The following is a 26,862-nucleotide window of genomic DNA, read 5'->3' on the forward strand; positions in this document are numbered from 1 at the left end:
CTGAAAGGAAGGATGGAAAGGCACAAAACCTGAAGCTTCTCCAGTCATACTGACACTCTCACTTTCTTTTTAAACAGCTTAATGTGAACCCTATTCCACTGTTTATTCTCCACTAAAATTAAACTCTGCGTATATTTACTCTTAAATTCTGACCGAAATTGATATTTGCTAAATATGTTGCTTGTTATCACTGGAAACACAGTAAACCACGTTTTTGGGTTAGGGGGTGGGGGTGTTGGCATATTTCTACACTGTTAGGTGTGACTATGTAGCCTATGTTATAGTTAACAGAATGGTTGTGGAAGTGATATGCACCATTTTTAGACCTGGCCTATAAAACATCTAATATGTGATTCACCAGCCCTCTTTTTTCCCATCTACCAATCAGATGCCCAGCTTTCAATGACTTTGTAAGCTTCAGACTGGTGATGAATGACGTTGATTTTCCATCTCAGTTATAGTCTTCATCCAAAGCACAGGCAACCACAGCAAACTTTTTGTTTCAAGATTTTAAATGTATTCATGAGAGACAGAGAGAGAGAGAGAGAGAGAGAGAGAGAGAGAGACACAGGCAGAGGGCGAAGCATGCTCCATGCAGGGAGCCTGATGTGGGCCTGGATCCCAGGTCTCCAGGATCACACCCTGGGCCGAAGGCAGGCGCTAAACCGCTGAGCCACCCAGGGATCCCCAACCACAGCAAATTTGATAAAGCTTCTCTCTGCCCCACTCAACTCAGTTGTCACCAGATTTGACAGGTAAAATATTGCAGAACTATCTCTGCTATGTAGTAAGGGGACTACATTCACAGTTACATCTATTTTGGCTAATGGATGAAAGTATTATTAGAAATATATACTGTTAAATTTAATACTATGGAAATTATATCTTGACTATTGTCATGTTCCTCCTCAGATACCCATTAATTCAAATATAGCCCAAAACAACCATATGAGGTAAATAGTACTACAAACAATGTATACAAACTTGTAAGTTATAATACTACCCACCTCCCTTTCACAACTTCTGGTCCTATAAACATCTCGAGCTAAGTGCTTAAATTACTTCCTTTCATATTCACTGTGAGGAGACAATTATTTAAATAAAATTCTAGACTTTTGTCAATCACTTTTTTTGAATAACCAATGTTTAAATTGCCCTTTACAATTTTCAAGGAGTCCATTGCATGGAGGCATTATAGAATATATTATGTCTATGTAATATTTTGCTTTTCTTGACCTTTCATGTACATTGGTAGGAGTAATGTAACTGTATCAGAAATATATCTTATCTTCAAAATACTCTACAAGGGGTTGTGTAAGTAGATGTCAGTCCCTCAATCTTTCAGATTCCCTAAGCTTAACTGAGGGAGTAAATTTTAGCCCCCTATATTACGATTTGCCATTCTAAAACACAATTGTCACTATACTTGAAACTCTTACAAGCTAGGATAAATTGAATAAATCTGACTGAGCATTTTAAGATGTGCATATTGAGCTAAAGTAATTTTCTCACACATTATGATTGATATTTCACTGGTAATTCTTCAGCGACATCCTAATAATTGATCTTTTATGGCCTTACTCTTTGAAAGTGTATTTCTCTGAAGGTCTGTCATTAATTAAGGTCCTTGGTCACAGCTTTGACCCACCACTGCTAAGGCAAGGCTGTTACTTGTCTGCACCTCACACCCTGGGACCTAAGGTGCAGCTATGACTAGACTGCACTGCTCTGTGCTCAGCCCACGGGGGAATGATTGTACCCTCCCTGGTAGTGGAAACAGTACACCCCACCCAGCGGGGACCTTCCCAGTCATTTGGAGATGCAAGTCTTTTCACACCAAAGCCCATCTTAAAAGACTCCAAGAGGCAACTGCTCCCTCAAATTTGTAGACATCAGCGCAAAGCCAGTAGAAAGACGGAAAGGAAAAGCAAGATGACACCATCAAGAGAGTACAATAATTTTCCAATTACTGAGACCAAAGAAATGGAAATCTATGAGTTATGTGAAATAGAATTCAACGTATTTATTTTAAAGGGAATGAATAAGCTGTGAGGCTCTAAGTACAGTATGGATAATAGTTGAAATACAAATCATGTACTTGAAATTGGCTGAGAGATCTTAAACATTCTCACCACAAAATAAAAAATTATATACATGTAAGGTGATGGAAGTGTTAATTAACTTGATTGTGGTAGTCATCTCACAATGTATATGTGTATTAAATCCTCGTTAAGTCATTATATACAATTTTATTTGACATTTATTCCTAACAAATCAGGAAAAAACACAGACAAATGCATACAAAAAATAATCAGTTAATAATAAAAACGGAAATATAAAAGCCCATGAAATCACCAACAGAAATTGCGTTGTCTTTTATCTTGTTAAAAGATTTCTTCTTAAAAAAAAAAGATTTCTTCTTTCTTATTATGTGAATAGTTATATTTATACTAAGCATTAATTATACATTTTACAGAATTAACAAATAATAAAAATTGTCCCTATCATCTTACAAATACTTAAAATGATGTTGAAAGGAAAGAAAAGAAAGTTTCTCCTTTTCCCCTGTAACCTTGTACTTATTATTGTGTACTTGGTCTACTTCTGATGTCAGTGTTATTTTTATGTATCTCAGGACATTTCCCCCAGTTTTGTTTGTTCCACTCTATATTCCCAAAGTCTTACACAAGAGACTCATTAGTAATGTAAAGGACAGAACCACCAAGGACATTATGTGTTTATTTCACTTAAATGAAAATTGGGTCAATTTTGTCAATTTTTAAATATTTTCCTGTACTAGAAATATCAGAATACTAATTTTTACAGAAACAGAGATCTTAATCTACTCATTTAAACTAGTATAAGCTTTGTAGTTAACAGGATAAAGAAAATGTTTCCTGGGCTCACAAGAAGGCAGGGTTTCTGCTGAAAATTTTTCATCTTGTGTGGATGGTGGACCATGAGTGAAAACTGCAATTGCTGAACTCTCTGGGTGGATCTGTATTCCCAGAATGAGCTATCAGAGGCCACTAAACTATCTCCATGATAAGAAATTCCTGGATGATTTTTTACCCTTTGTAACTTGGGGTTCAGTAAGCATCTGAGATCATGATTATCAGAAAAGTATATTTTTTGTCATTTTTCCCCTTTTGTGAACTCCAGAATAATGTTTTCTCTGAGGAAAGTGTCTAAAACAAGATAACAGATACAGTGTGTTATTTTAATAATTTATGAAAGGTTTCCACAACCATTTATGAAGTGTGGCTTTTCAGTATGAGTGATAAATCTCTGAGTCACTGCCAATCTGTTTTTATGTATCAATACAATGAAGATCATCTACATGTCGTAGAATTTGGAGAGACACTTCTAAGCATCCTCTGCCACAATCTCACCCTCATTTTAACCAAAAACTATACAAAAATAAATAAGTAAACAAAATCTATGCATAAAATGTGTAAATTTTATCTCCATTGAAAGATTTATTTGCTGTCATTTTATCAATGAGTGACCCTGCTCTGTAAGAGTCATTCACAATTTAATGTAAGCTCAATTTTTAATCTCTGTATCTTAATATCAATGTCAGTCTCATGTTCTTAAATAATGTGAAATATTAAGGACTGGGAGAAAATGGTGGTATTTTTTGAAGAAGAGATACATCTTCAGTACATACAAGCTGAATGAGGTCCTCAGAATGAGGTGCTTATCTGTGATTGTGGTGATGGGAATTGAGTGTATATGTCTGGACATCAGAAACAATTCCTTTCTGGGCAGCCTGGATGGCTCAGCGGTTTAGCGCCACCTTCAGCCCAGGGCGTGATCCTGGGGTCCTGGGATCGAGTCCTGCATCGGGCTCCTGGCATGGAGACTGCTTCTCCCTCTGCTTATGTCTCTGCCTCTCTCTCTGTGTTTGTCTCTTATGAATAAATAAATAAAACCTAAAAAGAAAGAAAGAAACAATTCCTTTCTATACCACCATTGGAAATGCTGTGTTGTCCCTTTGTGTCGCTTAACCAGGTGTTGGAGAGCTGCAATTAACTTTTAGACAAACCATGTAACCTGTTCTTACTCTCATTTTGCTTTTATATATTCCTTAGGCTAAACTATGGGACTAGGTACAAAGTGGGAGCTGATACTTGCCTGTCTTAACTATTAATAAGAAAATATTTTAAAGCAACCAAGTGAAATTTCATGTAACCATCTAACTGAGGCCTCTAAAGCAAATGCTTTTTAATTCAGTAATGTTGGAAAAGGACAAAGTATGCAATGATTGAAGATAGGAAATACCTCAGTTAGCTGATATGTAAGTAATCAGATCAGAGAAACAACCAAATATATAATATTTGTTGATGCAAAGAATTTCAAATAACTGAATTACTATGTTGTACATCAAACCAATGTAATATTGTGTGTGATCTATACTCAAATAAAAATATCTTTTAATAAATAAATAAGGGCACTTGGGAGCCTCAGTCACTAAAGTATCTGACTCTTGATTTCAGGTCAGGTCATGATCTCAGGGTTGTGGGATTGAGCCCCACATTGGGCTCTGTTCAGTGGGGAGTCTGCTCAATATTCTCTCTCTCTCTCCCTCTGCTCCTCCCCCCAGCTCTCTCTCTCTCTCAAATAAATAAATAAATAAATAATAGATAAATAAATAAATAAATAAAATCCTTTAAATTTTAAATAAATAAATGAATAAATAAAAAACATTTTATTGCTTTAAAAAAAAAGCAATGAGTTATAATCTTTTTGCTGGTAGAGGGTTTTTCCTTAATGTGGATATCTGCTAACTGATGTGTAGTGGTTGCTAATGGTTGCACAATTCCTTAAGATAAGACAACAATGAAGTTTGCCACATCAATTAATTCTTTTCACAAACAATTCTCTATTGTGTGTGATGCTGCGTGATAGCACTTTACCCACAATATAACTTTCAAAACTAGAGTCAGTCCTCTCAAACTCTGCCACTGCTTTATCAACTAAATTTATGTAATATTCTAAATCCTTTGTTATCATTTCAACTATCTCCACAGCATCTTTGCCAAGAGTTGATGCCGTCTCAAGAAACCAGTTTATTTACTCATCCATAGGAACAACTTTTCATCCATTAGTGAGATTGTAGCAACTTAGTTACATCTGCAGGCTCTACTTCTAATTCTTGTTCTCTTGTTACTTCCACAACTATAGTTACTGCCTCCGCTGAAGTCTCATAGCCCTCAAAGACCTATATTAGGATCAGAATCAACTTTATCCAAACTCTTATTCATGTTGCTATTTTGACCTCTTCCCATGAATCACAAATGTTCTTAATGGCATTTAGAATGGTGAATCCTTTCCAGATGGTTTTCAATTTGCCCAGGTCCATCAGAAGAATCATTTTATATGGCATCTCAAGCCTTATGAGATGTATTTCTTAAATAATAAGACTAGAAAGTTAAAATTACTTCATGATTCATGGGTGCAAAATGGATATTGTGGTAGTAGGCATGAAAATAACATTAATCTTATTGTAAATCTCCATCAGAGCTCTTGAGTGACCAGATGCACTGTCAACAAGTAGTAATATTTTGAAAGGAATCTTTTTTTTTTTTTTTTTTGGAGCACCAGGTCTCAATAGTAGGTTCAAAATATTCAGCAAACCATGTTGTAAACACTTTGTGCCGTCATCCAGGCTTTGTTGTTCCATTTTTAGAGCACAGACAGAGCAGATTCAACATAATTCTTAAGTTCCTTCAAGAACTTTTCCTTTGCAATCACACGCTGACTAAATGTTTGGTGCAAGAGGCTTAGCTTGCAGCTTATCTTGGCTTTGGATCTGCCTTTCTTGCTTGGCTTAATCATTTCTAGCCTTTGATTCATAGTGAAAAACCTGTGACTCTTCCTTGTCTTTGAACACCTCAAGGCCATTGTAGGGCGGGTAACTGGCCTATTTCAATATTTTGTCTCAGAGACTATGGAGGCTAGAGGAGAGGGAGAGAGATGGGGCAATGGCCAGTGGGTGGAGCGGTCAGAGCACACACATTTATCAATTACATACTCTGTCTTCTATGGGCATGGCTCATGGCACCCCAAAACAATCACAATAGGTAACATGAAGGGTCACAGATCACCATAACAAATACGATAATAATTAAAACCTTGAAATATAGTGAGAATCATCAAAATGTGCCAAAAAGGCATGAAGTACACAAATGCTGGTGGAAAAATAGTAATGTTAGACTTGCTTGAGGGGGGTTGCCACAAACCTTCAATGTGTAAAAAAAAAAAAAACCCTCAGTATCCAAGAAGCACAATAAAACAGGGCATGCCCATATTCATGATTCTTCAGTATTATTTAAACTATGAACTTTTAAGCGGTCTTCTCTGTTATATTTACTATTAAAAAATATTTATAAATGTAAAATGTTAATACTAGAGTCATAGTATATATTACTGGTAGTTGGTTAAACATATATTTATACTAAATAAATAGTACTTAACAAATAGTATTTAACAATAATACACATATAGAGACCATATACTTAACAATAGTACCGGATGAAAAGAAAAAAGAAGCATGCTGAAAATGCAGCTAGGCAGAAATTTCAAGCATTGAGTCAACTGCTCTAGTTGAAAAGCACAAATGGTAAATGTATGCAGTTGAGCCTAACAAAGAGAGTACATTTTATTTACAAAAAAGGCCAATACAGATGATCTTTCTAAAAGCACTTTCAGAGCACCTGGGTGGCAGTCATTAACTGACCAACTCTTGGTTTCAGCTCAGGTCATAATCTCAGGTTATGAGATGGAGCCCTGCATCAGCTCCGTGCTCAGTACAGAGTCCACTTGAGTCCCTCTTGCACCTCCCCCATTGCCCTCTCTCTATAAGATAAAAATAAATAAATCTTAAAACAAAAGAAAAGTACTTTCATTACAATGTTGATGCACAAAACAGATGAGAACTGGTTAAGTTTTAGAGAATGATTTGACAAATAATAAGCAAAAACAGTAAGGTGAATGTGATAGAGGCTTTAGGGAAGGATTTGTTATTTTAAATTTGATTAAAATTTCAGTAACCTTGATAGTAAGGCAATTAGAAGCATTTCAACTTTACCAAGTCATAATGTGATGATAAGCAACAGTAGTTCTATTATTTTCGTATGCACAGATTACTCAAGACGAATAGTTCTCAAGCTTTGATATGTTTCAGAATCACCCAGAGTGATAAAGTACCTAAGCGCTAAGGCTTATTAAAGCAGGATGAAGCCTGGGCCTTTGAATTTTTACTAAGTTCCCTTGTGATATATTAGTTATACTAGTGCATCAAAACATTGTGCTCCACTGAAGAATGAACAAAAGTGGGAATCAGGCTCATTTTTGATACTCAGAGATTGTTAGTGGATAGGAACAGAGTGTGGATTTTTACGAGTCTTTTTTTATATTAAAAATTTTCTTTAGACATAGCCATGCTAAGATTTATGAAGTTATATCGCAAAACACACAGAGTCTGCCAAAATGATCAATGTCTATACTTTTATTTAATAAAGAACCAGGACTTCAAGTAAACACATCAAACTTATGACATTGATTTTTAATTCAGCTTGTGAGTATTGAAGAATTATTGGGCAAGGAAAGGATATTAGACTACCTGTGAAATCACCTATAGGTCTCTTCTACTCCTGTGGCTAAAACTGCATTAAACCAGTGTATTCACATGAAAGATTAATTGATAAAAGAAATTTGAGAAAGTGACAAGAGCTATACAATTGAGGATGCTAGTACAGTAAAAACTTTGAGAAAACTTTTCTTCAATCAGTCATGTAATACACCTCATTTAGAGCTGAGGATGGCTGTGTATTCACATTTATCATTCAGCCACTTTTTTCATTTTTAATGTCAATTTTACAAACAGATTGGACTGAAGTCAGAAGCCTGTGATGAGAAATCATACAAGACTAACAACATTCATCCTTCTGGCACTAATTATGACCCACAACTTCTGATATTTACCTTTTTGATTGTCACCAAGAACCTTTTGTTTATTCATTTACTTTCAGGTAGAGCAAACTGAAAAAAAAGTCAAGGTTGGTATCTGTCCCTTTCCAGAGATATTGAAATACCCACTCTTTCAAAGGAGGTAAGAGTTTCTGGCATTACAGTGCCATGAGGATCATTTTTTTCTCCTTTTAAATATTAAATTATACAAGATAATGTTTCCTAGGCCTTTCATGAGAAAGCCAATCCAATCTGTTGGACAGACCAACATCAGAGTGTTTCCTACATGTTCAGAGAAGCTCTGAGAATAAATGTGAATGCATGAACAAAATGAAAAGAAGTGCAGAAAATCTTCATCAAAGATTTCAACTAAGAAAGAAAAGAAATTAAAGAAATTACGATTGTCTGACAGAAAAGTAAGTATAATATGTTTTGCAACATTTGTAATATTGCCCTTTGTGAAATTTTAGCCATATTTTTCTCTGAGAAAAAAAGATTTCACCTGCCTGTATTAAAATAAGATATATGAGTTATAGCTTACGTATTTATTTTATAAAGATTCCAAGAGTATACATGAGATATTTCAATACTAAATAGGTGAATATATAAATAAGAATCCTAATATAAGAAATATCCAGAAATAACATCAGCTATATCACCACAACCTCAAAGTGTGAAATAAAAACACCCATTGTGTGTGCGTGTGTGTGTGTATTTCTCCCTTCATATCTCCAAAGTCATGCTGCAAAAACATCATCCATTAGAAATCTCGGCCTCCTTTCAAATATTTATTGAAAGATAAACGGAAGTCCATTGGTTTTATGTTGCTTTCAGTTAATTTATTGAATTCCATCTTATAATACTGTGTAATATAAGAAAAATATTTTGAACACTGAGTAGTGCTCAGTGAGCTGAGTAAGGTTACATACTGAGCTGAGTAAGGTTACATAGTGATGCATACAGGGCCTGAGAGATAAGGAGAAAGGATGAGAGACAAGTAGGTAGACTGAAGCAATCATTCTCCACTTCTAAATTTAATCTAATATATAGGTTGAATATGTCTCCAGATTCCCTGGAAGCACTCTAGTTTTCAAACCATGAGCTTAAGTCAGCACTTATTTCTCAGGTTGGTGACTATCACCCAGTGGATTTAACAGTATATAATGGCTAACCACTAGATGTGGTTCTTCTTCTACCTCAGTATGAATAAAATATCCCCAAACCAATATCAGCTATACTTTCAACCTCAAATTGTAAAATAAAGGCAAAAGCATAACATGAATGATGTGATGATTTTAAAAATGAAGAGAAATTGTTTACAAAGAAATGAAATGTGGCTCAAAAAGGGGAATTGCTTTCACTCACTGATGTGAGATAATAAACATTGAAACACTGATTAAAAATTGAAAATATTCAAGCCCTATTTTAGTAATTATTTCTTTTTAAATTTAATTTTATTTATTTTTTTCTCTCTTTTTTTCTTTAATTGGAGTTCAACTTGCCAACATATAGCATAACACCCAGTGCTCAACTCGCCAAGTCCCCCCCTCAGTGCCTGTCACCCAGTCACCCCAACCTGCTGCCCACCTCCCATTACACCACCCCTTGTTCATTTCCCAGAGTTAGGTACTTCTCATGTTTTGTCACCCTCACTGATGTTTTCACTCATTTTCTTGCCTTTCCCTTTGGTTCCCTTTCACTATTATATTTATATTCCCCAAAAGAATGAGACCATATAATGTTTGTCCTTCTCCCATTGACTTATTTCACTCAGCATAATACCCTCCAGTTCCATCCACATCTAAGCAAATGGTGGGTATTCGCCGTTTCTAATGGCTGAGTAATATTCCATTGTATACATATACCACATCTTCTTTATCCATTCATCTTTCGATGGACACTGAGGCTCCTTCACAGTTTGGCTATTGTGGACATTGCTGCTATAAACATCATGGTGTAGGTGTCCTAGCGTTTCACTGCATCTGTATCTTTGGGGTAAATCCCCAGCAGTGCAACTGCTGGGTCCTAGGGAAGATCTATTTTGAACTTTTTGAAAATTCCACACAGTTTTCCAGAGTGGCTGCACCAGTTCACATTCCCAGCAACAGTGCAAGAGGGTTCCCTTTCTCCACATCCTCTCCAACATTTGTTGTTTCCTGCCTTGTTAATTTTCCCCATTCTCACTGGTGTGAGGTGGGATATCATGGTGGTTTTGATCTGTGTTTCCCTGATGGCAAATGATGCATTTTCTCATGTGCTTGTTGGCCATGTCTAGGTCTTCCTCTGTGAGATTTCTGTTCATGTCTTTTGCCCATTTCATGATTGGACTGTTTGTTTCTTTGCTGTTGAGTTTCATAAGTTCTTTATAGATCTTGGGTACTAGTCCTTTATCTGATAGGTCATTTGCAAATCTCTTTTCCCATTCTGTAGGTTGTCTTTTAGTTTTGTTACTGTTTCTTTTGCTGGGCAGAAGCTTTTTATCTTGATGAAGTCCCAATAGTTCATTTTTGCTTTTGTTTCCCTTGCCTTAATAGATGTATCTTGCAAGAAGTTGCTGTGGCCAAGTTCAAATAGGGTGTTGCTTGTGTTCTCTAGGATTTTGATGGAATCTTGTCTCATTTAGATCTTCCATCCATTTTGAGTTTATCTTTGTGAATGGTGTAAGAGAATGGTCTAATTTCATTCTTCTGCATGTAGCTGTCCAATTTTCCCAGGACCATTTATTGAAGAGACTGTCTTTTTTCCAGTGGATAGTCTTTCCTGCTTTGTCAAATATTAGTTGAAAGTAATTACTTCTTAATGCCTGAGAAGATTACTGCAGAGCAGCTTTTGCATAAACTCAGCATCAAAAAGCTCATGGTCTCTAGGACTAATATTGTGTTAATGGATAACAATGAGGATGGAAAACAGCATCGATAAAAATACATTTTTTTAAAGCACCAAGGAAGGAAGAGAAGGCAGTAATAACATTTGTCTCAATTCTAAAGATCACTCTGCAAAGTGACAATTAATAAAAATACTCTAAAAAAACACACAAAGTTTTTTTGTTCATGAGAGAGAATGCATCACAAAGCCAGTGATACAGAAAATTTAATAAGCATATTAAGTTTCAGAGCAATAACAATTTAAGTCCAAATATGAAGAAATAGCTTTGTCTGTGTGTGCTGGTAAATTTGGGATATATAAATTTATTCAGAAATTGACAACATATATGGAACTGTGCCAGATGTTGTTGCTGTCACACTGAGAAAGACATAATCCCAACAAACATATTGTCCCACTAACATTATCATTGTTGGTTATGTGAACATGGGAGTGGGTGTGTAGGCTAAAATAACCATAAGAATTGCAGAAATTTACCAAGAGAAGTGGTGCTTTAAATGGAATCAATGATAATTAGGTTTACTCAGTTAAGTTGAGGAACACGTGACAGTCTACAAAAGAAGTGTTTTATAATACCTGGCACAGAATGCATGTTAACAAATGGAGCCTGTTAGCACACAAGAAGAGAGGGAAGGATGCATTCCAATTGGAAAATCATAACTTCTGTTTTAGCCACATTGAAATGGACATATGTGTGATTTGTACAAGCAAATATGTTTGGTCAGAAGTCCAATAAAAAGTAGGCATGTTTGGTAATAAATTCAACATGTTAGAAATAATCCATTACTAAAAATAGAAATGTAGTATTCATTAAGTGACAGATGTTATATAAAATTGTAGGAATTATAGAGAAAACAGTGACAGAGTATATAATCAGAGGTGAAAAAGGAATGAACAGATCCAAGGAATCAAAATAGGCAAAAAGATAACATAAAACAATTATGTGTATAGTTTTTAAGTCAATTTACTAAAGCACTTCTTAAGCATAAATACAAGAAAATTCTTTTTAAAATACTGTGCTTTCGATAATAGCTTGCATATTATTGGAGGAATGTAGAAAGTAAACAAAAATGATAGAGAAATGTAGAAGAAAGACAAGGGAGGGAAGTTTATATGTAGCTGTGTGTGTAAAGTTTTGCACTGTTCATGAGAGAAAATGCATTTACCCAAAACTCAACAAAGACAAAGAAAAAATCTTATTATAAAACCAAAGCAGAGATTCCACATTCTGGTTAATGCTCTAGAATGAGTTCAAATGATAAAATATGTATTATCATTTGGGCAAGGACCAAACTGTTAACCAAAAGAACAGTTTTAATGATGTGCAGTTTTTTCCAATTAGTTCTGAACAGTTAAGAATTTGAGGAAGCCAGATTATATTTTTGCTACCCATGAAATCACACCACATTAGTAGATAATCTAATAACATCTGTATTGTGATTTAAAAATATATCCAAACTGATGCAGCCACTCTGGAAAACAGTACGGAGGTTCCTCAAAACGTTAAAAATAGCAACTACTGTATGATTTAGCAATTGCACTACTAGGTAGATACCTAGTATATTGAAAGGATACAAAAATACTGATTCAAAGGGGCACACACATCTCATGTTTATAGCAGCAGTATCAACAATAGCCAAATCATGGGAAGAATCCAAATGTCCATACACTGATGAATGGATAAAGAAGATGTGGTATATATCTATATAGATAATGGAATATTAGCCATAAAAAAGAATGAAATCTTGCCATTTCCAATGATGTGAATGGAGCTAAAGTGTATTGTGCTAAATGAAATAAGTCAGTCAGAGAAAGACAAAAACCATATGATTTCACTCACATGATATTTAATCATTGGAATTTAAGAAACAAAACACATGAGCAAAGAAGAAAGAAAAAAAAAAGAAAGGCAAACCAAGAAACAGACTCTTAACTATAGAAAACAAACTGAGGGTTTCTAGAGGTGTGTGGGAGGGGGTTAGGCTAAATGGATGATGGGTATTAAGGAGGACACTTGTAATGAGCACTGGGTGTTTTATATGTAAGTGATGAATCACTAAATTCTAGTCCTGAAGCTAATATATTACACTACTATATGTTAACTAATTACAACTTAAACAAAAACTTGAAACAAAAAATTATAAAGTAATAATATATAGAAATAATAGTTATGATAGAGTTAAATAAATTAGATTTTGTAGTTTTTTTCCAAAGATTTTGTACACTCAATAGTGTACAATAGAATCTATACAGTAATCTATCTGAATTATTAGGCACGTAGGTTGGAAGGAAGACGTCAATGATGGAAAACTACACCATAACAACATTCATTCTCCTGGGACTGACAGATGATCCTAAGCTACAAGTTCTGATTTTTTTCTATTTCTCACCTACACACTGAGTGTAACTGGCAATCTGACCATCATCAAACTCACTTTTGTGGATTCCCACCTTAAAACACCCATGCACCATTTTTTTTTTACAAAATTTTTCCTTCCTGGAGATCTCATTCACAACTACCTGTATTCCCAGGTACTTGTATAACATAGCAACAGGTGACAAGGTGATCACCTATAATGCTTGTGTCATCCAAGTGTTTTTTACTGACCTCATTGCTGTAACAGAATTTTTTCTGCTGGCTGTCATGTCCTAGACCACCATGTGGCCATCAGCAAGCCTCTACATTATGTAACAATCATGAGCAGCAGAGTCTGCAGAATTCATTTTTTTTGTTGTTGTTGTTGTTGGTTTGCCTGGATTGTTGGTCATAATCTCCCCAGTTAGTCTGGGGCTAAATCTGAAATTCTGTGACTCCAATTTCATTGATCATTTTCTCTGTGACGCTGCTTCCCTCCTGAAGATATCATGTTCAGACACATGGCCCATGGAATAGACTTGTTTTAATCTGTGCTGTGCTGACCCTCAATTTGACCCTTATGTGTGTAATTCTATCTTATATTATCAAAACAATTTTTGGATTTCCATCTGTCCAGCAGAGAAAAAAGGCCATTTCTACCTGTTCTTCCCACATGATTGTGGTTTCCATCACCTATGGCACATGCATGTTCATTTATATGAATCCTACAGCAAAATAAGTGACTAGTAATAAAGTGGTTTCACTACTCATTTCTTTCATTTCACTTTCATTCATGTTAAATCCTTTTATTTATACATTGAGAAACAAGCAAGTAAAAAAAGCCTTCAGTGACTCAAGCAAAAGAAATGTAGCATTCTTAAAGAAGTAAAATAAGACAGCAGTCAATAAATGAACTTAAATAAATGGTGAATTGCTGCTAAACATTTCTGTTGATGCTTATAATTTTCTTTATCTTTTAATAATATAAAAGGTTATATTTCCCAGCTTCTCTTCCAATTTACTTACATTGCACCTTAATCAACTTACTTCTTTTTGGTTCTTACTCATCTTCTTGTGGGAGGTGTCTCATTAAGAAAATGAAAGAGTTCTTTTCATAAACTCCCTTGTAGATAAATATAACCCTACATAACTAAATATTATACTATGATAAAACTATTCTTTAGTCTTCCATAAAACTGGTAGCATAACCCTGCTGATTACTGTACTCCACTGTGCATAAAATGCTACAAAAATTCAAATGAGAATTCACATTTTATGATAAACTAGTGGGTTAAATGATGGCATGATATAATAATTCAAGGATCAATTGAGACAGAAGATAATAGCATTTCTAATACTGTAGGAAAATATATTAAAAATAAAGAACATACTGGTTAAAATCTCACAAATATTCTTTTGAATATATAGCTAAGAATAAAGGTTAAAATATGAGCAATTACAAGGCATCAGAGATACAGAATAATCACAAACGAAGCTAAATAACCCCATCTATGACTGTGGATTCCCAGGAAAACCAAGAAAGGAGGATGGAGAAGGGCAAGTTGTTGAGTTATGGGCTACAAGGGCTTGGGTTAAACGTCCCAATGGAGAATGGAGATGAAATGTCAGGGTCCAAGTGGTGAAAATTAATGAAACTGACAAAACAACATAGAGTCAAGATTTTAAAAGTGTGATTCAGAAGAAAAATGCTCAATTTTATGAAAAGACAACAATTATATTTAAGAAATTGTTCTGTCTCTTCTTGAGTTATGAGTTATGGGAGAGGAGTTGGGGGCTGTTATTTTGTTTCTCTGCCTAACTAAAAGAGAACATTTACTGTCTAAATTCTATAAAAATAACTGACCAATACCATATATAAAGAATTAAACAGTAATATGTAGCTCTTTGGAACTTAAGAAATACATATTCATTGAAATAGAGACACTTCATGACAATTCATAAAAAGTTTAATGCAGAAGAAATCAAATTATTCTTCCATAAATATATTCATTATTTTCAGAAATAAAAGAAAATAAAGCAATCTCTACTCATTATAACATTTTAGAACTATAAAATTAATTGTAAGTATGTAGAATATAATTTTACTAAGAAAAAATTAAATAAATTTCAAAAGATAAAGTTAAAAGTTGACTTTTACAAAAAAATTTCAAGGAACTTGATAAATTTCCCAGAGACATGAATTAATACAAAACAAAGAGCAAAATATTTAAGATTACGAATCAGAAGTTAAATATAAATACTAATGCAATGTAAATGAGAATAATTTCATGGTCATGTTTTCATAATTTCACAGCTAAATGTGAACATCTGGAGTTGCAAACAAGGTTTTCGCAAAACAAAATCTTGAAAATTAATTCAAGGTATGGAAAACTTATATAGATTCATCATCATATAACATTTAGGAAGGCTAAAAAGATTTACCAGTAAAAAAGCAGAAGTACTAGATTACAACCAACCATGGGAAAGCAATAGATAAAATCATTAAGATTTCAATTATCTAAACAATAAAAAAAACCCTCTCTAATGAATTTTATGAAGACATCTTAATATTTGTCAAAAATCTGATTCAAACATTAGGGCAAACTATTGTTTATTTTTGGTTTTAGTTATTGTTTAATAACTCACTGACAAATATACTTAGACTATTTCAAATAGAATCCTACAAAATAGCCAAAAATTATACAATAATTAATTGAGATTTATTCCTAAGGGGTAGATGATAGATATAGATAGATAAATGATAGATGATGATAGATAGGTAGATGACAGATAAATGTACACAGATATAGAAAATATATACATGAAATAGAGCCTGATTTTGCTTTAAAAACAAATTAAAGAACATTTTTATGAGTTTTGATTAGTAGCTAAACTATCACTGGATAAAAATCAGTAAGTGCTCCTAAAACCTTAAAGTACAATGAGAATAAAATGAATTACTAAAATAAGATGAAAATATCTACAGAAATACAATTGACACAATTATATTGAACAGTAAAACACTTGTAAGTCAATTAAATCAATAAACAAATCATCAGGATATTCAACATTTCACAGCCATCTTGAAAATGCCACTAGATAAATAATAAAATCATAAAATACTTGGGATTATTGTGAGAATGAAGTTATGAGACTACTGTAGTTAAAAACTATGAAACTCATATCTTTTCATGTTTTTACATCTTTGAAATGTGGATGTGCCTTATAGTGACAAACATCTTAATATTGTCCATATTTTAATCAGTCACATTTTTAAATAAAAACACATAAAACGGAAAAGCAAATAAAAATACATAAAAGAAAAGTAAAATAAAAGGACATAAAATGATGACATGCACTTAAAAACAGTCAATGAAATATGGTATTTTCTTCCTGACAACACTGTAATGTACCTAGAACACAACAAAATCTAGTAAGAATCTAATACACTTAGTAAGAACGTTTAGTGTCTTAAAGATTAATTCTTCTAATCCATGAGCATGGAATATTTTTCAATCCCTTTGTGTCTTCCTCAATTCCTTTCAGAAGTGTTATCTAGTTTTTAGAGTAAAGATCCTTTACCTCTTTTATTAGGTTTATTCCTACGTATCTTGTGCTTTGGTGTTCAATTGTAAATGGGATTGACTCCTTCATTTCTCTTTCTTCAGGCTCATTGTTAGTGTATAGAAATGCCATTCTGGGCATTGATTTTGTATCCTGCCACACTGCCAAAATGTTGTATGAGTTCTAGCAATCTTTGGCTTTTAAGATGCTAAGGATTGTTCCCTCTATCCCTACACTCTGAAGAGTTTTGATCAGGAATGGATGCTGTATTTTGTCAAATGCTTTCTCTGCATCTACTAGGAGCACCGTATGGTTCTTGTTTTTTCTCTTGTTGAAATGATCTATCACGTTGATTGCTTTATGAGTGTTGAACCAGCCTTACATCCTGGGGATAAATCCCACTTGGTCATGATGAATAACCTTCTTAATGTACTATTGGATCATAATGGTTAATATCTTGGTAAAAATTTTTGCATGTGTATTCATCAGGGATATTGGTCTATAATTCTCCTTCTCCTTTGGTGGAGTCTTTATCTGCTGTGGGCATTAGGGTGATGCTGGCCTCATAGAACTAGTCTAGAAGTATTCCATCTCTTTCTATCTTTCTGAACAGCTTTGGTAGAATAAGTATTGTTTCTTCTTCAAACGTTTGATAGAATTCCCCTGAGAAGCATTCTGTCCCTGGAGTTTTGTGTCTTGGGAAGTGTTTGATGACTGCTTTAATTTCCTCCCTGGTTATTGGCCTGTTCAGGTTTTCTATTTCTTCCTGTCCAGTTTGGCTAATTTGTGGTTTTCCAGAAATGTGTCCATTTCCTCTAGATTGCCTAATTTATTTGCATATAGCTGCTCAAAATACGTTTTTAAAATCACATGTATTTCCTTGGTGTTGGTTGTGATCTCTCCTTTTTCATTCATAATTTTATTAATTTGAGTCTTTTCTCTTTTCTTTTTTAAGGCTGGCTAATGGTTATCTATCTTATCAATTTTTCAAAGAACCAACTCCTGGTTTGTTGATCAGTTCCACAGTTCTTCTGGTTTCTATTTCATTAAGTTCTGCTCAAATCTTTATTATCTCCCTTCTTCTGCATGGTGTAGTTTATATTTCCTGTTCATTCTCCAGTTTCTTTTCATGGGAGGTTTGCTTGTGCGTTTGTTTTTTTCCAATTTTTTGTGGGAGACTTGTATTGCGATGTATTTCCCTCTTAGGACTGCTTTTGCTATATCCCAATGATTTTGAATGGTTCTATCCTCATTTTCATTAGTTTCCATGAATCTATTTAATTCTTCTCTAAATTCCTGGTTGACTTTTTCATCTTTTAGCAAGATGCTCTTTAACCTCCACGTTTTGAATTTCTTCCAAATTTCTTCTTGTGATTGAGTTCAAGTTTAAAGCATTATGGTCTGATAATATGTAAGGAACAATCCCAATCTTTTGATAGCAGTTGAGATCTGATTTGTGACCCTGTATGTGGTCTATTCTAGAGAAACTTCTATTGGCACTTGAGAAGAGTGTGTATTAAGTTGAATTCCGATGCAAAGCTCTGTATATATCTGTGAAATCCATCTGGTCCAGGGTATCATTTAAAGCTCTTGTTTTTTGGAGGTTTTGTATTTCCCACACATTTCTTCTCCCTTCCCTTATATTCACTTTCACTATTATTTACATTCCCCAAATGAATGAGAACATACAATGTTTGTCCTTCTCGGATTGACTTACTTCACTCAGCATAATACCCTCCAGTTCCATCCACGTTGAAGCAAATGGTGGGTATTGGTCGTTTCTAATGGCTGAGTAATATTCCACTGTATACATAAACCACATCTTCTTATCCATTCATCTTTCAGAGGACACCCAGGCTCCTTCCACAGTTTGGCTATTGTGGACATTGCTGCTATAAACACGGGGGTGCAGGTGTCCCGGCATTTCATTGCATCTGAATCTTTGGGGTAAAGCCCCAACAGTTTGGAAGGATCTCAAACACGTGGAGGTTAAGGCCCATCCTGCTAAAAGATGAAAGGGTCAACCTGGAGATTAAGGAAGAATTGAAAAGATGCATGGAAACTAATGAGAATGAAGATACAACCGTTCAAAATCTTTGGGATGCAGCAAAAGCAGTCCTAAGGGGGAAATACATTGCAATACAAGCATCCATTCAAAAACTGGAAAGAACACAAATACAAAAGCTAACCTTACACATAAAGGAGCTAGAGAAAAAACAGCAAATAGATCCTACACCCAGCAGAAGAGAGTTAATTAAGATTCAGCAGAACTCAATTAAATCGAGACCAGAAGAATTGTGGAACAGATCAACAGAACCAGGAGTTGGTTCTTTGAAAGAATTAATAAGATAGATAAACCATTAGCCAGGGTTATTAAAAAGAGGAGAGAGAAGACTCAAATTAATAAAATCATGAATGAGAAAGGAGAGATCACTACCAACACCAAGGAAATACAAACGATTTTAAAAACATATAATGAACAGCTATATGCCTATAATATAGGCAATCTGGAAGAAATGGACGCATTCCTGGAAAGCCACAAACTACCAAAACTGGAACAGGAAGTAATAGAAAACCTGAACAGGCCAATAACCGCGGAGGAAATTGAAGCAGTCATCAAAAACCTCCCAAGACACAAAAGTCCAGGGCCAGATGGCTTCCCACGGGAATTCTATCAAAAGTTTAAAGAAGAAACCATACCTATTCTACTAAAGCTGTTTGGAAAGATAGAAAGAGATGGAGTACTTCCAAATTCATTCTATGAAGCCAGCATCACGTTAATTCCAAAACCAGACAAAGACCCCAGCAAAAAGGAAAATTATAGACCAATATCCCTGATAACATGGATGCAAAAATTCTCAACAAGATACTAGCTAATAGGATCCAACAGTACATTAACAAAATTATTCACCATGTCCAAGTACGACTTATCCCTGGGACACAATGCTGGCTCAACAGTCGTAAAACAATCAATGTGATTCATCATATCAGCAAGAGAAAAACCAAGAGCCATATGATCCTCTCATTAGATGCAGAGAAAGCATTTGACAAAATACAGCATCCATTCCTGATCAAAACTCTTCAGAGTGTAGAGATAGAGGGAACATTCCTCAACATCTTAAAAGCCATCCACGAAAAGCCCACAGCAAATATCATTCTCAATGGGGAAGCACTGGGAGCCTTTCCCCTAAGATAAGGAACAAGACAGGGATTTCCACTCTCACCACTGCTGTTCAGCATAGTACTGGAAGTCCTAGCCTCAGCAATCAGACAACAAAAAGACATTAAAGGCATTCAAATTGGCAAAGAAGAAGTCAAACTCTCCCTCTTCGCCGATGACATGATACTCTACATAGGAAACCCAAAACCCTCCACCACAAGATTGCTAGAACTCATACAGCAATTTGGTAGCGTGGCAGGATACAAAATCAATGCCCATAAATCAATGGCATTTCTATACACTAGCAATGATACTGAAGAAAGAGAAATTAAGGAGTCAATCCCATTTACAATTGCACCCAAAAGCAGAAGATACCTAGGAATAAACCTAACCAAAGAGGTAAAGGATTTATACCCTAAAATCTATAGAACACTTCTGAAAGAAATTGAGGAAGACACAAAGAGATGGAAAAATACTCCATAGTCATGGATTGGCAGAATTAATATTGTGAAAATGTCAATGTGGCCAGGACAATTTACACGTTTAATGCAATCCCTATCAAAATACCATGGACTTTCTTCAGAGAGTTAGAACAAATTATTTTAAGATTTGTGTGGAAGCATAAAAGACCCCAAATAGCCTGGAGAATTTTAAAAAAGAAAACCATATCTGGGGGCATCACAATGCCAGATTTCAGGTTGTACTACAAAGCTGTGGTCATCAAGACAGTGTGGTACTGGCACAAAAACAGACACATAGACCAATGGAACAGAATAGAGAACCCAGAAGTGGACCCTGAACTTTATGGTCCACTAATATTCAATAAAGGAGGAAAGACTATCCATTGGAAGAAAGACAGCCTCTTCAATAAATGGTGCTGGGAAAATTGGACATCCACATGCAGAAGAATGAAACTACACCACTCTCTTTCACCATACACAAAGAAAAACTCAAAATGGATGAAAGATCTAAATGTGAGACAAGATTCCATCAAAATCCTAGAGGAGGGGATCCCTGGGTGGCGCAGCGGTTTGGCGCCTGCCTTTGGCCCGGGGCGCGATCCTGGAGACCTGGGATCGAATCCCACATCGGGCTCCCGGTGCATGGAGTCTGCTTCTCCCTCTGGCTGTGTCTCTGCCTCTCTCTCTCTCTCACTCTCTCTCTGTGACTATCATAAATAAATAAAAATTTAAAAAAAAATCCTAGAGGAGAAACAGGCAACACCCTTTATGAACTCAGCCACAGTAACTTCTTGCAAGATACATCCACAAAGGCAAAAGAAACAAAAGCAAAAATGAACTATTGGGACTTCATCAAGATAAGAAGCTTTTGCACAGCAAGGGACACAGTCAACAAGACTAAAAGACAACCTACAGAATGGGAGAAGATATTTGCAAATGACGTATCAGATAAAGGGCTAGTTTCCAAGATCTATAAAGAACTTATTAAACTCAACAGCAAAGAAACAAACAATCCAATCATGAAATGGGCAAAAGACATGAACAGAAATCTCACAGAGGAAGACATAGACATGGCCAACAATGTCTCATAGACATGGGAAATTGCTCTGCATCACTTGCCATCAGGTTAATACAAATCAAAACCACAATGAGATACCACCTCACACCAGTGAGAATGGGGAACATTAACAAGGCAGGAAACAACAAATGTTGGAGAGGATGTGGAGAAAAGGGAACCCTCTTACACTGTTGGTTGGAATGTGAACTGGTGCAGCCACTCTGGAAAACTGTGTGGAGCTTCCTCAAAGAATTAAAAATAAACCTGCCCTACGATCCAGCAATTGCACTGTTGGGGATTTACCCCAAAGATTCAGATACAATGAAATGCCAGGACACCTGCACCCCGATGTTTCTAGCAGCAATGTCCACAATAGACAAACTGTGGAAGGAGCCTCGGTGTCCATCGAAAGATGAATGGATAAAGAAGATGTGGTTTATGTATACAATGGAATATTACTCAGCCATTAGAAATGACAAATACCCACCATTTGCTTCAATGTGGATGGAACTGGAGGGTATTATGCTGAGTGAAATAAGTCAATCGGAGAAGGACAAACAGTGTATGTTCTCATTCATTTGGGGTATATAAACAATAGTGAAAGGGAATATAAGGGAAGGGAGAAGAAATGTGTTTGAAATATCAGAAAGGGAGACAGAACATAAAGACTCCTAACTCTGGGAAATCAACTAGGGGTGGTGGAAGGGGAGGAGGGCGGGGGGTTGGAGGGAGAGTGTGACAGGCACTGAGGGGGGCACTTTACCGGTTGAGAACTGGGTGTTTTTCTGTATGTTGATTAATTGAACACCAATAAAAAATAAATTTATTGAAAAAGAAAAAAAAGAATCCCCAGATAAATAAAGAAGTAACCTAATCTTTTATCCTTTAAAATTAAATCCATCTACGACTGAAGATTGTCTTAAACCTATGGTATGCATATCACTTCATTCATGATAGGACCCAAATGTTTGTACTTTAGCTTTAGTTTACCTTGAAATTCACACCTGAGACCATATTTTTCCCCCGTGATTGAAGAGTACTATTCATCAGTTGATTATTCAGTATGTACATTGAGAAAAGATATAGATGAATATTTAGCATTTGCCTTCATTTTACAAAATTGAGAAATAAAACTGGTACTCATTTCAAAAAGCTCAGCATAATGTAAAATTATATTTCTTTTTCCTGGACATTTGCCATGACAATCCATTCAGACTTAAGTCCCCATATTTATGTTAAAATAAATTATTAACTCCCAAACCATAAGATACCTAGGAATGAAGCTAACCAAAGAGGCAAAAGATCTATTGTCTGAAAACTATGGAATATTTATGAAGGAAATTTACTAGGACAAAAAGAAATTGAAAAAAAAATCCATGCTCATGGATTAGAAGACCAAACATTGTTAAAATATTGCTATACTACCCAAAGCAATCTACACATTTAATATAATCCCTATCAAAATACCACCAGGATTTTTTACAGAGCTAGAACAAACAATCCTAAAATTTATCAGAAACCACAAAGACCATGGGTAGCCAAAGCAATTCTAAAAAAGCAAAGCAAAGCAAAGCTGGAGGTATCATCTTTTTGGACTTCAAGCTATACTACAAAGTTGTAGTGATCAAGATATTATGGTATTGACATAAAAACAGATGCATAGATCATGGGAACAGAATAGAAAACCTAGAAATGGGCCCAAAACTATATTGTCAACTAAAGTCAAAATAATATACAATGGAAAAAAAACCCAGGGGAGTCTGGGTGGCTCAGCGGTTGCGCATCTGCCTTTGGCTCAGGTCATGATACTGGGGTCCTAGGATGGAGTCTCACATCAGGCTCCCCAGGAGGAGCCTGCTTCTCCTTTTGTCTATGTTTCTGCCTCTCTCTTTGTCTCTCATGAATAAATAAATAAAATATTTTAAAAAGGAAAAAACAAACAGTCTCTTCAACTAATGGTGCTGGAGGGATGCCTGGGTGGCTCAGTGGGTGAGCATCTGTCTTTGGCTCTGGGCGTGAACCTGGGACCTGGGATCAGGTCCCACATCAGGCTCCCTGCAGAGAGCTTGCTTCTCCCTCTGCCTGTGTCTCTCCCTCTCTCTCTGTGTCTCTCATTAATAAATAAATAAAATATTTAAAAAACAAAATGAAACAAAAAACCAAATGGTGTTGGGAAAACTGGACAGCAACAGCAGAAGAATGAAACTGGACCACTTTCTTATGCCATACACAAAAATAAATTCAAAATGAATGAAGAAGCAGCTGGGACGGCGGCTCCAGTGGTGGCTCTGCGGGTGGGGACTGCCGGCCCGGGAGCCCAGGGCGCAGGGGGACACAGCCCAGGATCCGGCGCTCCCCCAGGGACAGGCAGAGGCCAGGAGGACACAGGAGAGCAAGGATGTTCCTGCCGCCGTGAGGCCCCAGCCCCTGGAGCATCCAGGCCACTGCAAACTAGGAGCTGCAGTAGTTACTGCATGAGCTGACTCCAGGGCTGGAGACCTGGCCGCCGCCACTGTTGTTGTTTTCCGTGGTGTCGCCTCGTGCGTGAGACTGAGTGGGGCTGCCAGGGAGCAGGGGCCTCACAGGATAAACAGCTCCCCCTGAGTGGAGCACCTGGCAGGGGGCTGGGCCGGTCCCCCAGGTGCACACACCTGTGAATCAGCACAGCAGGCCCCTCCCCCAGAAGACCAGCTGGAAGGACAGGGGAAAAGCTACTTATTCACCAAGCCACACTGGAAAGTTCCAGGGGAAGTTGAGGGATTTACAGTATATAGTTCAGAGGATACTCCCCCTTGTTTTTGTTTTGTTCGTACCCCCCCCCCTTTTTTTATATTTCTCCTTTTTCCAGTACAACTTGTTTTTGGCCAATCTGCACTGAGCAAAATGACTAGAAGAAAAAACTCACCACAAAAGAAACAACCAGAAACAGTCCTCTCTCCCACAGAGTTACAAAATTTGGATTACAATTCAATGTCAGAAAGCCAATTCAGAAGCACGATTATAAAGCTGCTGGTGGCTCTAGAGAAAAGCATAAAGGATTCAAGACACTTCATGACTGCAAAATTTAGATCTAATCAGGCCGAAAGTAAAAGTCAGTTAAATGAGATGCAATCCAACCTGGAGGTACTAACGACAAGGGTTAACGAGGCACAAGAACGAGTGAGTGACACAGAAGACAGGTTGATGGCAAGGAAGGAAGCTGAGGAAAAAAGACACAAACAATTAAATATCATGAGGATAGGTTAAGGGAAATAAATGACAGCCTCAGAAGGAAAAATCTTTGTTTAATTGGGGTTCCAGAGGGTGCCAAAAGAGACAGAGGACCAGAAGGTGTATTTCAACGAATCATAGGTGAGAACTTCCCTAACTTGGGAAGGGAAACAGGCATTCAGATCAAGGAGATAGAGAGATCCCCCCTAAAATCAATTAAAACTGCTCAACACCTCCACATTTAATAGTGAAACTTGCAAATTCCAAAGGTAAAGAGTAGATCCTTAAAGCAGCAAGAGACAAAAAATCCGTAAACTTTATGGGGAGGTTAACAGCAGACCTCTCCATAAGACCTGGCAGGCCAGAAAGGGTGGGTAGGATATATTCAGGATCCTAAATGAGAAGAATGTGCAGCCAAAAATACTTTATCCACCAAGGCTCTTCTTCAGAATAGAAGGAGAGATAAAGAGCTTCCAAGATTGGCAGAAACAGAAAGAATATGTGACCACCAAACCAGCTCTCCAAAAATATTATGGGAACTCTGGAAAAGAAAGCGGAAGTCTGAGGAAACAATCCACAAAAACAGGGACTGAATAGGTATCATGATGACACTAAATTCATATCTTTCAATAGTTAAGTCTGAATGTGAATGGGCTTAATGACCCCATCAAAAAACGCAGGGTTTCAAACTGGATAAAAAAGCAGGACCCATCTATTTGCTGTCTACAACAGACTCATTTTAGACCTTAGGACACCTACAGCCTGAAAACTAAAGATTGGAGAACCATTTACCATTCAAATGGTCCTCAAAAGAAAGCAGGGTAGCCATCCTTATATCAGATAAACTAAAGTTTATCCCGAAGACTGTAGAGAGAGATGAAGAGGGACACTATATCATACTTAAAGGATCTATCCAACAAGAGGACTTAACAATCATCAATATTTATGCCCCAAAAGTGGGAGCTGCCACGTATACCAATCAATTAATAACCAAAGTTAAGACATCCTTAGATAATAATACACTTATACTTGGAGACTTCAATGTAGCGCTTTCCACAATCAACAGGTCTTCTAAGCACAACATCTCCAAAGAAACAAGAGCTTTAAATTATACACTGGACCAGATGGATTTCACAGATATCTACAGAACTTTACATCCAAACGCTACTGAATACACATTCTTCTCAAGTGCACATGGAACTTTCTCCAGAATAGACCACATTCTGGGACACAAATCAGGTCTTAACCGATACCAAAAGATTGGGGTCATCCCCTCTGTATTTTCAGACCATAATGTTTTGAAATTAAAACTAAATCACAAGAAGAAGTTTGGAAAGATTTCAAACACGTGGAGGTTAAGGACCATCCTGCTAAAAGATGAAAGGGTCAACCAGGAAATTAAGGAAGAATTAAAAAGATTCATGGAAACTAATGAGAATGAAGATACAACCATTCAAAATCTGTGGGAAAGAGTAAAAGCAGTTCTGAGGGGGATAACATCGCAATACAAGCATCTATCCAAAAACTGGAAAGAACTCAAATACAAAAGCTAACTCTGCACCTCAAGGAGCTGGAGGTAAAACAGCAAATAGATCCTACACCTAGCAGAAGAAGAGAGTTAATAAAGATTCAAGCAGAACTCATTGAAATAGAGACCAGAAGAACTGTGGAAAAGATCAACCAAAGCAGGATTTGGATCTTTGAAAGAACTAATAAGATAGATAAACCATTAGCCAGCCTTATGAAAAGAAGAGAGAAAAGACTCAAATTAATAAAATCTTGAATGAGAAAGGAGAGATCACACTAATACCAAGGAAATACAAATGATCTTAAAAATTGATTATGAGTAGCTATATGCCAATAAAATATGCAATCTAGAAGAAATGGACACATTTCTGGAAAGCCACAAACTACCAAAACTGGAACAGGAAGAAATAGAAAACCTGAACAGGCCAATAACCAGGGAGGAAATTGAAGCAGTCAAAAAAAACCTCCCAAGATACAAAATTCCAGGGCCAGATGGCTTCCCTGGGGAATTCTATCAAACATTTAGAGAAGACACCATACCTATTCTACTAAAGCTGTTCAGAAAGATAGAAAGAGATGGAATACTTCTGAACTCGTTATATGAGGCCAGCATCACCTTAATTCCAAAACCAGACAAAGACCCCACCAAAAAGGAGAATTACAGACCAAT

The 26,862-nt window shown here is 36.1% G+C and overlaps 1 pseudogene; it reads left to right on the plus strand.

Moving 5' to 3' along the window:
* Positions 1-13,156: 13,156 nt before the first annotated feature.
* Positions 13,157-14,102, plus strand: LOC112912632 (olfactory receptor 6C2-like; annotated as a pseudogene).
* The last annotated feature ends 12,760 nt before the right edge of the window (positions 14,103-26,862 follow it).

Source organism: Vulpes vulpes, chromosome 14 (genome assembly GCF_048418805.1).
Source record: "Vulpes vulpes isolate BD-2025 chromosome 14, VulVul3, whole genome shotgun sequence".
Lineage (NCBI taxonomy): Eukaryota > Metazoa > Chordata > Mammalia > Carnivora > Canidae > Vulpes > Vulpes vulpes.